At 34.1% G+C, this 13,714-nt stretch overlaps 1 protein-coding gene across 11 annotated transcripts in view; it reads left to right on the top strand.

The window, feature by feature from the left end:
• The window catches only part of LINGO2 (leucine rich repeat and Ig domain containing 2), a 487,462-nt gene that overhangs the window by 133,997 nt on the left and 339,751 nt on the right, over positions 1-13,714 (top strand). For 4 of the 11 annotated variants that reach the window (XM_085566636.1, XM_085566633.1, XM_085566630.1 and 1 more), the window contains exon 2: positions 4,914-4,952. The exons of the other annotated variants lie outside the window; for them this stretch is intronic. The gene's annotated coding sequence lies outside the window, so the exon portion shown is untranslated. The remainder of the gene's footprint in view (positions 1-4,913; positions 4,953-13,714) is intronic. 11 annotated transcript variants of the gene reach the window in all.

The raw sequence follows: 13,714 nt of genomic DNA, 5'->3' as shown, positions 1-13,714 counted from the left end.
AGTGGAAATGTCCTCTCAGTGTAGGGTTAATGGTTTATGAAATTAGTGGTTTTTCTTTTCAATTTTTATGGGTAGAAGAATGAATTTTGCCTACCAAGATGTAGACATCCATTTAGGATTTGATCCAGCCCAGTTGTTGTCATAGAGTTGTGCTGGATAACACACAACTGTGACAATTTTTTTCAGTGATCAGACAGGATGGATGAGTTGGTACATGTCATTGCTTCTCCAATCTCATATCACCTGTGAAGAACACAATAGTAAGTGTATATAAGTAAAAAGAGATGAGGAAAGAACATGGGAGCAGGTAGAAATATCACACCTTATTCACACCCTGACACACAGGCTCAGAGATGGAGGGTGAACAGTCTGCCTATTTTGGAGCTGACAGAGCTCATATTCTTGTCTTTGAAAGAAATGCCACAAAGCACTGTCAGCTGTCTTTCTTCTTCTAATCACTTCCCAAACTCATATCAGACTTGAAGTCCCAGGGGAATTTTTTATTATCTTTTCACTTATTTTTTCTGCAGGCTTCATCTTGTCTACTCCTTCATGGACTTTTGCCATTTGCCTCAACTATGTCCCAGGGAAAGCACTGAGTATACTTTAATGTGCCAATGAATAATCATATTAAAATATCTGTTATGCTGCTAGATTGCTGTAAAAAAAATCAGATTGACATCATATTTTCAGTGTTGTTCATTTCCAGTAAGCTGGTTCTGTTTTGAGAATTGTGTCATTAGTGATAGTTTGACAAAATTTATGGAAATTTTTATAGGCAGATAATTTTTATAGATAGATAATATAAACAGATAATTTTAATAGTTATAACAGGATTACTTTTATTTTGGTTTTAGGAAGCAATAGATTTCATTAAAGGAAGCAGAAATTTTCTATACAGCTAGCATAGATCTCAATTAGAGATTGTTCAACTATAAACAAGAAAAGTGTGAAGTGTTTGTTTGTTTTTTTTTTTACTTGATGGAAAAAATGTTGGAAACATTGGAAACAGCAGGATTCAGCCTCAAAACTGCATTGTGCATTGGTATATCAGTTACATAAGTCCTTCCCTAACTTCTATTTCCATCTTCTTTCCCTTGTTGGCTTATATGAGACCCAACATAAAACAGAAATGTTACTGACTTTGCTGCAGTAATAAAGGTCTGACTAAGAACCCCTTGATACTGATTTTATTTAACTAAGAGTGGCTGAGATAGCTCATCCTCATCTCTCACTCTGCTTAGGATAAGAAAATTTAGTCCCAGCTCTCTGAGGAAGGACTGAAATGCATACATTTCTGTTATAGGTTTCCCAAATGCAAGAGGAGAAATTAAAGGAAATTTCTTATTTCATGGTCTTCTACACAAATCCTGTGATAACTTCTTTGCTAATTTATATTTATATGTTCATTTAGGAGGATTATTGTTATATCAACACTAACACAAGGAAAAATTCTTCTTAGCCTCCTGCATTTATTTCACTTTTCCCCATGCAGTGCCATGTATATTCAAAAGACAAATAATTTGTCTATGAATTTTTAATAGTTCTTTTAAACAACTGGAAGTTTGGTAGTGATTTACTAAAATATGAATATTGATCTAATATTGATATCCAACTGAGATGGACAAAAACTCTCTAACAGTTTAAAGTTAGAAAATGTATGTTTATTGCAATGTCCAGGCAGTATGTGGGATAATTCCCTAATGTGCACTGCAAAAAGCCTTTTTATTTACAGAAGTTTTGAATACACAAAATATGAATGCATATTCATATCCTGTCACTTCCTCTGCTCTGCTCTATATGCTAATTGGCAAAAAGGCTATTAAACATGTGTAGTTTTGTTCTCTGAAATGAGTTGGAGGTCCATTTTGGGGAGGGATCTCCAAAATGAAGAAGGAATGTAAGTTGTCCTCATTTTGATCTTTCTACCTTTTCCATACATACCTGACAAATGAATCCTTGATAGAACCTGTGTTCAATGGGCCATTCAAGTGTGGGAAGTCTGCAACTGTTTTTGTGCCCCTGAGATCTGTTTATCACATTCTGTTTTTCATGATAAACATAGCTACCCTAACATAAAGTTGATAAGCAATGAGTTAATAGATCCTGGATATCTTTTCTAAAATCTGGGTACTGTTAACTATGAACAAAGCCTATTTATCTACTTCTGCTAACTCAGCAATATCTAATTTAATTATCATCTTAACTTTCCCAGAATTCTTAATTCTTCAAAATTAATGGCTCTGTAAAGTAGCAATATCCAAATCCAGGAATACTGTTGGTTATTTATTTCCAAGTTTAAATGTTTAATTCTAACATATTGGAAAGCATTCTCATTTGCATATCATTATTTTGGTCAATAGTGGCCATTACTGTGATAGCCAGCAAAGTCTCCACTGAAGGTTACTATGTAGATAAATGAAAGTGTAAGAACTTTATGATCAGTTTCTGCATTTTTAAAAATTCATGTACTTATGGAATCTTACTAAAACAACAGACAAGTAGTTCTTCCAAAATGGCAGGTGAGATATAGTCCTTTCAGGCTGAAGCCTCCAGTTGCATAGATGTATATCAGATGTACTGCACCAAAAGTAACATCTGGTTGGTTTTGGTAGGGGATTTTTTTGGATAACCATAACAGAAGTATTTGTTTAGTAAGGAAAGAGCTTTGCTTCAGTCCTGTATAACTGGGTAACTAATAATTCTTGCCTGAATTCATTTTTCTCTGTTTAATAAAGGCAATGAAGAAGTGGCACAAATTAGTGCCATGGTATTTGTAGGGTAATATACCTGGTATTTAAAAGAATGGAATCAAAGGAAGCATTGCACTCTGGTCTTGGCTTCCTATTTGATTCCTATTTGATCCTATTATAACTTTTCTAACAATCCAAATTGGAAAAAAAGAAAAAACAAAACAAACAACAACAACAACAAAAAAAACCCAAAATAACAAAAAACCCTACCAAACCAAAACAATAAAATTTTAGTACACTTAGCCCTAAATTATATTTTTAGGGTCCATCTTACAGTAACTTTTCATTGCTTTACCTGATTATCATGTAATCTAGCCATGTCATTGTTTGCCAATTAAATGCTTTATGGCTAGAGGATGAATGCAAGTAAAATTCCAACAATATTTCCATTCTATTTCCTCATTAACATTGGAAATTTTTTTTATATTTAATATAATTTCCCATGTTCAGGCAGAGTGTTTTTCTATTTTTATTATGGTCAGTATTGCACATGGGAATGCAGTGTAATAAAATTAGAGCAACAACTAGAATAACAGATATGTAATATGTATACCTCAGTGATTAATTTTATTCCGCAGCCAAGGTCTACTTCCTTTTACTTGCCATTTGGGGTAATTTTCATCTAGCATTAAAGGCAATTGTTTATCCATAATAACATCTGTAAATCTAGTTATGAACACACTGCAGAATCTTTAATGAGTCTGTAATACTCCTTTGTAGCAAACTTTTGCTTGTGAAAATGGCTAACTTTTTTACAGCCCAAGCTAGACAGCTAGCAATATATTCAATAATAAGTACTGTAATGTTAGGGCTTATCTTTCCAAATGATGTAGCATCTTACCTGACAAGAAGGAATGTATTCTGCTGTCCTTAGAACACATTCAGAGATACTTTTTTTTTTTTTTTTGTCAAGGTACTGAAGGATCAGAATTAACCCAGATCTGGACTGATATAGCTTGGTTTGCAATCTTGAAAGAGGATTTCTAGCTGTCTATACATATGGTATTTGTCTAGGTATTTTAAGGTTATCTGTGTTTTAGTGAATTTGTAATCCTAATTTTAGCCTCTGCATTCCCTTCAGTAGTTCTCCCCTCTGTTCCTCTTTTTAGTTAATTTAGATAGACTTACCAGACTATTCAGAATTTAAGAAGCAGGAACTGTGTCTACTCTCAGGTTATTCTTCTCCTTTGTTTGATAAATGTTTTCTGTTATGGTTCAATACAGTATGTGCTGCAGTTTTTTAATTTTAGCAGTTTGTATTTGCTGAAGATGCTTGGTTTGCCCTTCCAAATATTCCCCTGATTCCACCTGTTTTATTGACTTTCATTAATTTTTTGCATAATTCTGTGATCAACCATGTGGCCATCATTAACACTGATTGGACATGTAGTTGAATCCAAATTTTTTTAAATTTTAAGAGCGGAAAACTCGATTTAGGCTTTTTCAATTAACTTGACAGATGTATAGATGGCACTAGATGGATAGATTCAAATTTTAAAACATAGATATATTCTCATTATTTCTGGAAGTTTGCCGATGATGAAGTTTTTTCACATAAACAGAGATCTAATTATTCTCAATTTGATGTAGGGACATTTGCATCTGAGATTTTAGTTTTAAAAAGGTACATGAAACAAACAGAAGAAACATGAAGTGACTCATTATTAGAAGTACAGCAGTTTGACAAAGTCCATTATTAATAATAATTCCTATTAGAAAGGGGAATTGAGGTCTACTTGTTTTCCTTTGTCATTTTTATTTGTAAAAATATATAGATATATGTATATATTTATAAAACTCTGGCGGTCTAAGTATACGTAGTTGAAAGTGTGCAGCAAGCTGGATGACAGATTTTCACGTTTTCATTATTACTAGATTGCTTTATTCCTGTTATATGAAGAGTAATATATCTCCTTATGCTTTTCCCAGGTCACTTAGAACATCTTTTGGTTAAAATAGTTAAACCCTTCTTCACCTTCTTGCCAATATATAATATTTGGGTCTAGCATAAAATCCCATTTTTTTATTCAGAATCCTTGTCATTTACAGCATTCTTTTTTCGAGAGAGGGAAACTTATCAGGAAGCATCATTAACTGTCCTGTCCTGTATATTTGATTTCTGTGTTTAGGCAACCAAATAGCTTGTTCTTTTTGCTGCAGGTGTGCAGAGGAACACATGCTTTCAATGGCCTTTGAACAGTAAGTAATAATTTTTGCAGTTTTATTAATTGGTTGTTTCATTCAGCATACAATTCTTAGACTGACTTTTTTTTCACGGACAATGTGAGAAAAAGTAAAGGGAGCTTTGATGATAGAAGGTTGCGGTTGATAGCCATAGTTTATTTTTTTAAAATGCCACACTACACAACTAGAAATTTTTGACATTTGCTGCAATTCATTACAGGGAATGGGTTATATAGCTAAAAGAGTTGGACAAAATGGGGTTATATCCAAAGTTAGGAGTGGAACAAAAAGAATTAAAGATCTGAATCTTCTAAAAAAATCCTGTGATGGGTTAGTAAAGTTACCCTTTTTTTTCCAGTACATAGTTTTATGGGATAGACAGCAAAATGTTGTTGTCTGCTTAGTATGTTAACATGATACCCTTTCAGAATTTCTTGGTGCAGCCACTGATAAACTTTTAGCATTTGGCTCATGCTAATACATCCAGACACATGACATGTTTCTGCAACCAAAACAGTGCATCATGTACAGTAAAAGGAAATGATTGTCTAAAAAGGTGACCAAAATATCCTCTGCAGCTGTAGGACAATCATAAGCTTATTCTGTTCAGAAATGAAAGATTTCTTACTTCAAATTCAATACTCTTTAATGTTTTGGACCAAGACAAGGATTAGCAGCCAAGTGATGAGAAGAGCTCTGTTTGGACATGCTACTAGAAATTTTTTTGAAGACGGTCAAGTTTAATTTACTGAAATATAATACTGGAAGTGAAGTTGTGCCTTTCTTACATGCTATCAGTGATCATAAACTAGAGATTACAAAAACAGGTATAGATAAAGGCAAACAAATATTTCAGTCTTGATGAGCATAAAAAAATCTAGTTATATTTTAAAACAAAATAACAAAGAAATATTGGTTTTCTCATGCCTAAAAAGCTCAGTAAGGTACTTTGCCCTAGCTTATGCCTTATAAATGAATGATAAGAGGAAAGACAGCAAAACAGGAATCCATATTACTGATTCTCTCTAGGAAGCTGATTGAGGGTATCAAGAATTAGCATATTTTATTGCTAAAGATAGATGTCCAGCTCACTCATCTGCATCAAGCTTTTGATTAATGGGGTGTTTCACCTTCTACTTGTGATGGTTTTAATATTATTCTTGCAGAATAACTCCTTAACAAGAAGAACCTGGGCCCTGTGCTTCCTTGCAGAGTAGTCCAAACTTTAGCTTTCTAAAGCTAAAGTTTTAAAGTTTTTAAAGTTTTGAAGTTTTTTAGCTTTAGCTTTCTAAAGCTAAAGTTTTCTTTAGCTTCCTAAAGTGGTGGAGTTTTTTTTTTTCGTTGTTTTTAGAGTTAAAATAGAACAAAAATAGAGTTTGTTCATGTAAGCCATAATATGTACTCTGTTTATAGCACATCTGTATACCTGTCTTTGGGAACAAGAAAAACCTTTTGCACTAAGGTACACCTCATTCCCATAGTCAGTCAGAAAAAGCAGAATGAAATCAAACTACAATGTGATTTTTATAATTTCTTAAAAAAGAAAGTGTAACTGTGCATATAAGGAACTAGTTGAACAGATGATCTGGGTGAAGTAATTTCATCAATCAAGTAAGGTACAGCTAATTTGGGTTAAGACAATGTGATTGATGGATGAGTCTGAGGTCTCTTTGGATTGTACTTTTCTCTGAGTCATCCCAAATTAAGAAAAAATATATTCTCCCTTTCAGAAGGATATTCTCAAATGAAGAAATACTGGAATAACCCAGGAGATGTAAGAAAGTATTTTAAGTGGAGAATTTATTCTGTCATCTCTTAAATTGCAGTAAAGAATTGTAGTCTTTATGTTTTTTATGTACTAAAATTGTGATTCTGCTTATCTGTACATAGCTATAACCGGTAGAGTATTATAAATGGAGAAATCTTTCAAATCTAGTCAGTGAAGTTTAGATTGTCTCAGTTTTTTCTCTTTCTTGAAATTATGCAAATGAAGCATTTACTTTAGAAAACACCTTTAGTACTATTGGCAAAACTTGTAAACACGAGGATTAAATTAATAATAGAAATAAATACAAAATAATCATTGTTTGAAACAATAGTAATAATACTATCAAGAAACAAGACAATCCCTTAAATTATTTAACACTAATCTTATTTTGTGCAATGAACTAGAGAGTATTTTGTGTAATGAAGATGTCAAGATAGTATTTATGTATACTGAGAGGTCTCAGTAGAATTCTCCAATGTCTTCATTTTCTAAAATTCCATGCAGATTGAATTTTCTTAGTAACTGTCCTTTGTGCGCAATATATACCAATTCAGATCAAGACTGGGTAAGATCTGCCTTTCTATCCAGCATTCTGGTGATTACAAAGACTTTTTATTAGACCAGCATGAGAAGAAAAAAAGAGTTGGGCTTTTAGGTTTCCTGGTGGCTTCAGAGCCACATACAGCTGCAATTTTTTCTGCCAAAAAAATTACCATGTAAATATAAATGTAAGCCTTTTAATGATTTGATGAGACATAATATGAGTGTTTTCTGCATATTTTAAGTGGAAGAAGAGATAATCTGGAGATATAGAAACTAGACTCACTGAATTTTGGTTGGTTTTTTGTCATTAGGAATTTCCTCGGCATTCCAGTTATTTATAAAAATTTTCTCTGCAAAAGTGAACACAGTTACCCAGTCTCATAGTATCAACTCTGTTCAGTGGAGAGATGCCAGACATTGGAGATTGTCACTGGATCACAGAGAGGCTTGTCTTTCCAGGACAGATTAGCTGTACTATTTCCAGTGACAGCTCAGCCATTTGGGCAATTTTAAATTGAGAAAGAATTGACAATAATAGAAGTCTTCTTCTCTTGGATCCATCATCTATTTACTTGTTCCCAAGCATCACAAATTTCAGGATATTATGGTGAAAACCAGCAACACACAATGATGTCACTTATAGCTGGGACTGTCTCTGTACCTCACTTTACAAATAGCCCTTAGGAACCATGCAATTGCATGGAGTTAATCTGCTGGGCAATCCAAATTCTACATGGCTTGCATGAACTGGAACAACTAAGTCCAGATGGATCTTAGCTTTTAAAAATAACCAAGGTTTAATTGGTTGAACGTAAGCTGATTCAGGCTTGTCTGCATTTTTGTGGAGACACTGAATGTACTTACACCAAAAATCAGTGTGGTCTCTAGGACCCTGGTTAATCTGTGGTTTCAGTTGCCTCCATATAATCCTAGTTAACAGAGTTGTCTGTAGTGTATCAGAAGCACTGACACTGAAGAACCATAGGGTCTTCACGTGAAGAGACCAGAAGAAACCAAAATATAAATTCACCCTTTGAGTACTAAATATCTCCTGTACTGTTCTGTTCAAGAGGTGCACCATGGACCTTAAAAAAGAGTACAGAGAAGGGAAAAAAATATGGAACATCTTTTGTATGAAGAGATAGTTATTCATTAACCTGAAAAAAAAAGTCAGTGAGATATGATCTTGATGTCCTGTAAATCTGAATGGTATAAAGGCTAGGAGAGTATTATTATTCTCTGTGCCCCATAACACAAAACCACAAAAACATAAGAGAGCTAGATACAGTTTTCAGAATGAATTAAAGGTTCTTGTGTATGTATTACATACCCTATTGTGACATAAGTACTGGCATTATGTTAAAAAAAAAAAATCATAGTCATCGTGTCAGTACTGACAGACAAAACTGCTGCTGTTTCAAAGAAATTCTTATACCCTTAGAAGATTCCCAAAGTTCACATATTCATATTATGTCCATGGAGTGGAAATAATGAATATCCTCTGTTTGTCTTCCTTCTTGCCCCAAGTTATATGCTGAGCTGATTTTTAAATTTCCAGTTAATGTCAAATGTAACTCTAAAATATGATGAGCACTGGGAAACAGAGCTCTTACAGTGAGATTTCATTTATAATTTTATTCCTGTACTGCTGAACTGCTTTAGTGCTTCCTGATTCAATATGACAAGTGCTAGTTGTCTGACAGTCCTCCCAGAAAACATCTCCCACCTCAATCAACAATTCTCGGGTATTTGATAGGAATGTCTTGGTGTATCTACCTACCTTCTAGATAAGAATCTTATCTATTTTATCTAGATAGATAAGAATTGGTTTAGAATACAAAAAAAAATTATATAGATTGTCATAGTAGTCCATGTGACTTAGTTTTCTGGATTGTATGCAGTCAGTATCTCATAAGAACAGATTGACACTTCAGAGGTGTAGTGTTTTCACCTGGATTTAGCACCTTCCTCAGCCATGAATCCATCATCAAGTGGCATCTGGCCCTTTAATGGACTTACAATTTTTAGGTTAAGAAATTCCCTAAATGTTACATTTTCTCTTTTCAATGAGGCACCTTGTGCAAAGTTATCAGTTGCTATAAAAAATAATTTATTTTCCTGTGATGCAAACACACAAAATCTTTTTAAATGCCCTTAGTCCCAAGAATAGCACTGTCCCAGCTGTTCTAATCTGGTCAGCCTCTCAGCAAAGTTCTCTCCTGGTAAAAAAAAAAATTAATCTGATTTTCCACATCTATGAAATATATGTCTATAAAGTTCTCTTTGTTGGATCAAATCTGTGTATTGCCATATAAGTACTCAGGTGAGTATGTATATATAATATATTATACCTATATATATACATATATATACATATATATATATGTATATATATGTATATATATGTGTATATATATATATATAAAGATAGATAGATATAGATAGATATAGATATAGATATAGATATAGATATAGATGATATAGATATAGATATAGATAGATATAGATATAGATATAGATATAGATATAGATATAGATATAGATATAGATATAGATATATATAGATATATAGATATAGATGATATAGATATAGATAGATATAATTAACCCTTTTTATAAACAAAGAGGCAAGTGTGACCTTTTTAGAGGAATATGATTCTGGAATTATTTTTGATCATTAGCAGACTTTTCTGCATTTGGAACCTGGACCCTCTATGTACTGTATCAGAACAACTGTTGTTGAGCATGAATTAATAGATTACTTAGGTGTTGGTTAATCATCTATATATATATTCATGAACCTTCTTTTAAACACTGGTATCATAATATAGGTCACTTGTTTTAGCCTAAAAATCCTTAAAGCTCCATAAGCAAGGATGAGAGCCCATTGTATGCAATAGCTTTGGAGATGAGGAATATCCCAAAGGAAATACAGAAATTTATTTACCATGGCTATGTAAAAGAGCTGAATTGTGCTATATGTTACTAAAAGTAAAAAAGATTCTGCAGAAGTTTCTGAATGTCTGTGTGTCTATTTTCTAAATTTATACTCTATAACCAGGTTATCCTTGATTCCATAACCATCTTGATTTGGAACTTTCATCTTTATTTGTGTCTGTTGTGAATAAAGGACAAAATGCAGTAATGGGTACGATTTTTTTAAAAACAGAACATTAAATCCAATACCCTCCCATTCTGAAAAAGAAAATGCAACCTCAGTATCATCAAGAATTAGGCTCAATTTGACCCGTTTCTTGGTCTTGTTTGGGGATTTCATGTCATTTTCAGATACTGATCTGTCTACATGTCTCTACAATTTTGAAAAATATAGCACTATCTCATTTTAGTAGCTTAGAATGGAAATCAAGAAGAGATATGTTTGAAGATTTTTTCTGTACTGAACCAGATACCAGATCAAGAATAGGATTAAATTTTTGATTCAATTTATATGAGATTATATCCTTTTTCTTAGTACTTCAGTGTTTTTTTCCTTGAGACTGGGGGAGCCATTAGAGTTTTTGCTTGTTTGCTATTGTAAATACAACTGCAAAACCAGGAAGTGTCAGGAATGTTATGAAATCATACACATTTATATTAAATATGTTTATGCTTTTCTTTAAAGTAGCAGGAATTTGCGTTTAAGCAGCTTGGTCTTGCCTGACCCTACACTGATTGAACCTCTGAAAGCATGAAAATTGGCTTCATTTCTATCACTATTTTACCTCTCTTTGGAGATCCTCTGAGGGATATTTCAAACTTCAGACTTTTGCCTTTCTGTCAGCCCAAGCTAAAATTAACTTCTGTAGAGGGCTTTGGAAAGCAGTGGGGATTTATTACATTTAGGACAAATAAATGTCTAAGCTGCTTTACTGCGTTTTAGTATCTAGTTAAGCATGTCAACACATTTGTTTACAGAAACTTAGTCACTCAATAAGTTCATGCATTTCCATAACATGTAAAAGAATATATAGGTCTTATTCATTGCGTTCAGGACACGTCAATGCAGTAGAGACAACTGGGATTAGAAAAAATTTATTAGCATTTAATTAGAGAATGTTGGAAATACCAAAATGCCTGGCTTCTGGTTGTATATGATTATCACCCTTAATTCAGAGCAAAAAAATTTATGAAAGGTTGTCCTTGAGGTTTGCATTTGAATTTGGGTTCCAGTTTAGTGTCTTCTTTGTAATAGACTTCCTCTGCTCCTATGTATAATATTTTTTCCTTAAAGACCTTCAAGTGCTCAATATTCCTGAGCCTGCATTTAACCTTACTTCTTTCTCTCTTTTTTTTTAGCAATGAGTATTTTTTTGCCAAAAAATATTACTGGTTGTTTCTGCTTTAATACAGTCAGGAAGATCTCTTAGAGTTAAATCCCTGATGACGAAGATTATACTCATAATGCTGGAATCAACTTCCAGCTGAAGTAATCACACAAACTAATATTAGGGAAGAATATGCTTTTGTGAGTTCGTGTGTTTGAGCTCAGCCTCCACACTTTCTTACTGACTGGCAGAAATTTTCACATAATTCGTGCACACACTCACAGACAAGACCTGTTGAAAAACATTCTTACCCTGAAAATTTAATAGCCATAATATGAAATCAGAGAATGTGCTCCTGCTCATAAGAAGAGCAAAAAGATTCACTGCTAGAAGATTGCTGAGATGATGTCTGAAATATATATATATATAATGCAAATAGTTTGTTAACAGATGAAAAAATACCTAGAATTATTTCCAGTTATAATAGTATCTTGTTATTGTCATCAATTATATCATGAATGGAGTAGCTTATTTCAGGGAATGAATTGCTCCCACACTCTCTGTTATAAGTATTCCTCCAGGTGTCCTGTACTCAAAACACATTTTTATGGCCCCATAGGAGTTATGATATATTTCTTTTACTTGGTTGAATGCATACAGAGGCTCCTTGAATCATACTCCCTGTGTGAATTATGAATTGAGGACTTCCCTTCTTCTGTATTTGATGAAAAGGGCAGTCATTTCTTTTGACAATCATTCCTTTTACAGCAGAAATCTGCAGAAAGTGATTATAGATAGGCTGAAAACAATCGGCCTTGATTTTAAAAAAGGACTGAATAATAATGGAAATAACTTGTGCTATGACTGCTAGTAGTTGTCATTACTATGTTAGATGAGTTAGACAAGTTTTTCCTTCTGCAAGAGCATACATATTGTCATAGGGTCTACAGAGGGACCTATACCAGCTTTTCCTAGGACATACTGGTATTGAATGTTCCCCCCAAATGTTTGCAGAAGGCACGATGATGTGAGGCATGATCAACACACTGGAGGGAAGTGATGCTATCCAGAAGACCCTTACAGGTCTGAGAGGGGGCCTGTGCAATTCTCTTGAAGTTCAAAAAGGGTAAGTGCAAAGTCCTGCACCTGGGTCAGGGTAACCTCCAGTATCAGTATGGGCTGGGGGACGAAGGGACTGGGAGAAGGCTGCTGAGAATTACTGGGGGGTGCTGGTGGGTGAGAGGCTGGACATGACCCAGCCATGGGCACTCCCAGCCCAGAGAGCCAAACATGTCCTGGGCTGCAACCAAAGCAGCGTGGGCAGCAGGGTGCTCTGGTGAGAGCCCACCTGGAACTGCATCCAGCTCTGGGGTCCCAGCACAAGGAGGATGTGAGACACTTAGAGGAGGGCCAGTGAAGGGCCAGGGAAATAATGATCAGAGGGCTGAAGCAGCTCTTCTATTAGGACAGTTTGAAAAAGTTGGATGATTGACCATGGAGAAGAGGAGGCTCCAGGAAAACATAATTGCAACCTTTCAGTACTTAAAAGGGATATTTAGGAATAATGAATATCACGAAGCAGCCATGCATCAGGACTGCCTATTGGTGTTCATTTTTCTTCCTTTGTTCTGTAAGAAGTTAACAGAGTAACTGTATTTGTTTGAGATCCTCCCTCCTTAACGGCAGACATAAAAAACAGGGAAGGAAACTGGGGGCAAGGGAGGGTAGGTGCATATTATGGTGTGTACACTCTCCTGGAAAGGAATTATGAATAAAAACTCTATCAGTGACTCTCACTGTTCTTTATACAGAAAGGAATATCTTATAGATTTAATATATTTTTTAACAACATAAAGCTTCTTTATAAGTCAGATTGAGCATCTTTTGAATATCTTTATCTTTTCCCTGCAATAGATACCACAGTTCTGATACAAAATATCCTAAGTACATAGCAAATGGTTTCTATAGACCTACATGTTTTGTAGAGAATTATCTCAGTAGTCTGTTGCTTATTATAAAGCCAAAGAAGGTTATTCTTAAAACTGTAGAAAGAAATTGAGTCTCTGAGTTCTCTTTGCAAGCACACAGGACTTGAAGTTTTAAGATCTTTTTCTTTGGTTCCCATTAAAATGTTTTCAGAAAGTTTTCTTTATTTTGGCATATTGAGGGCTTTCAAGCATGACTGGAATTCTGCACAGTAT

Source organism: Lonchura striata, chromosome Z (assembly GCF_050655825.1).
Source record: "Lonchura striata isolate lonStrDom1 chromosome Z, ASM5065582v1, whole genome shotgun sequence".
Taxonomy (NCBI): Eukaryota; Metazoa; Chordata; class Aves; order Passeriformes; family Estrildidae; genus Lonchura; species Lonchura striata.
This window is presented reverse-complemented; position numbering and strand designations above follow the sequence as displayed.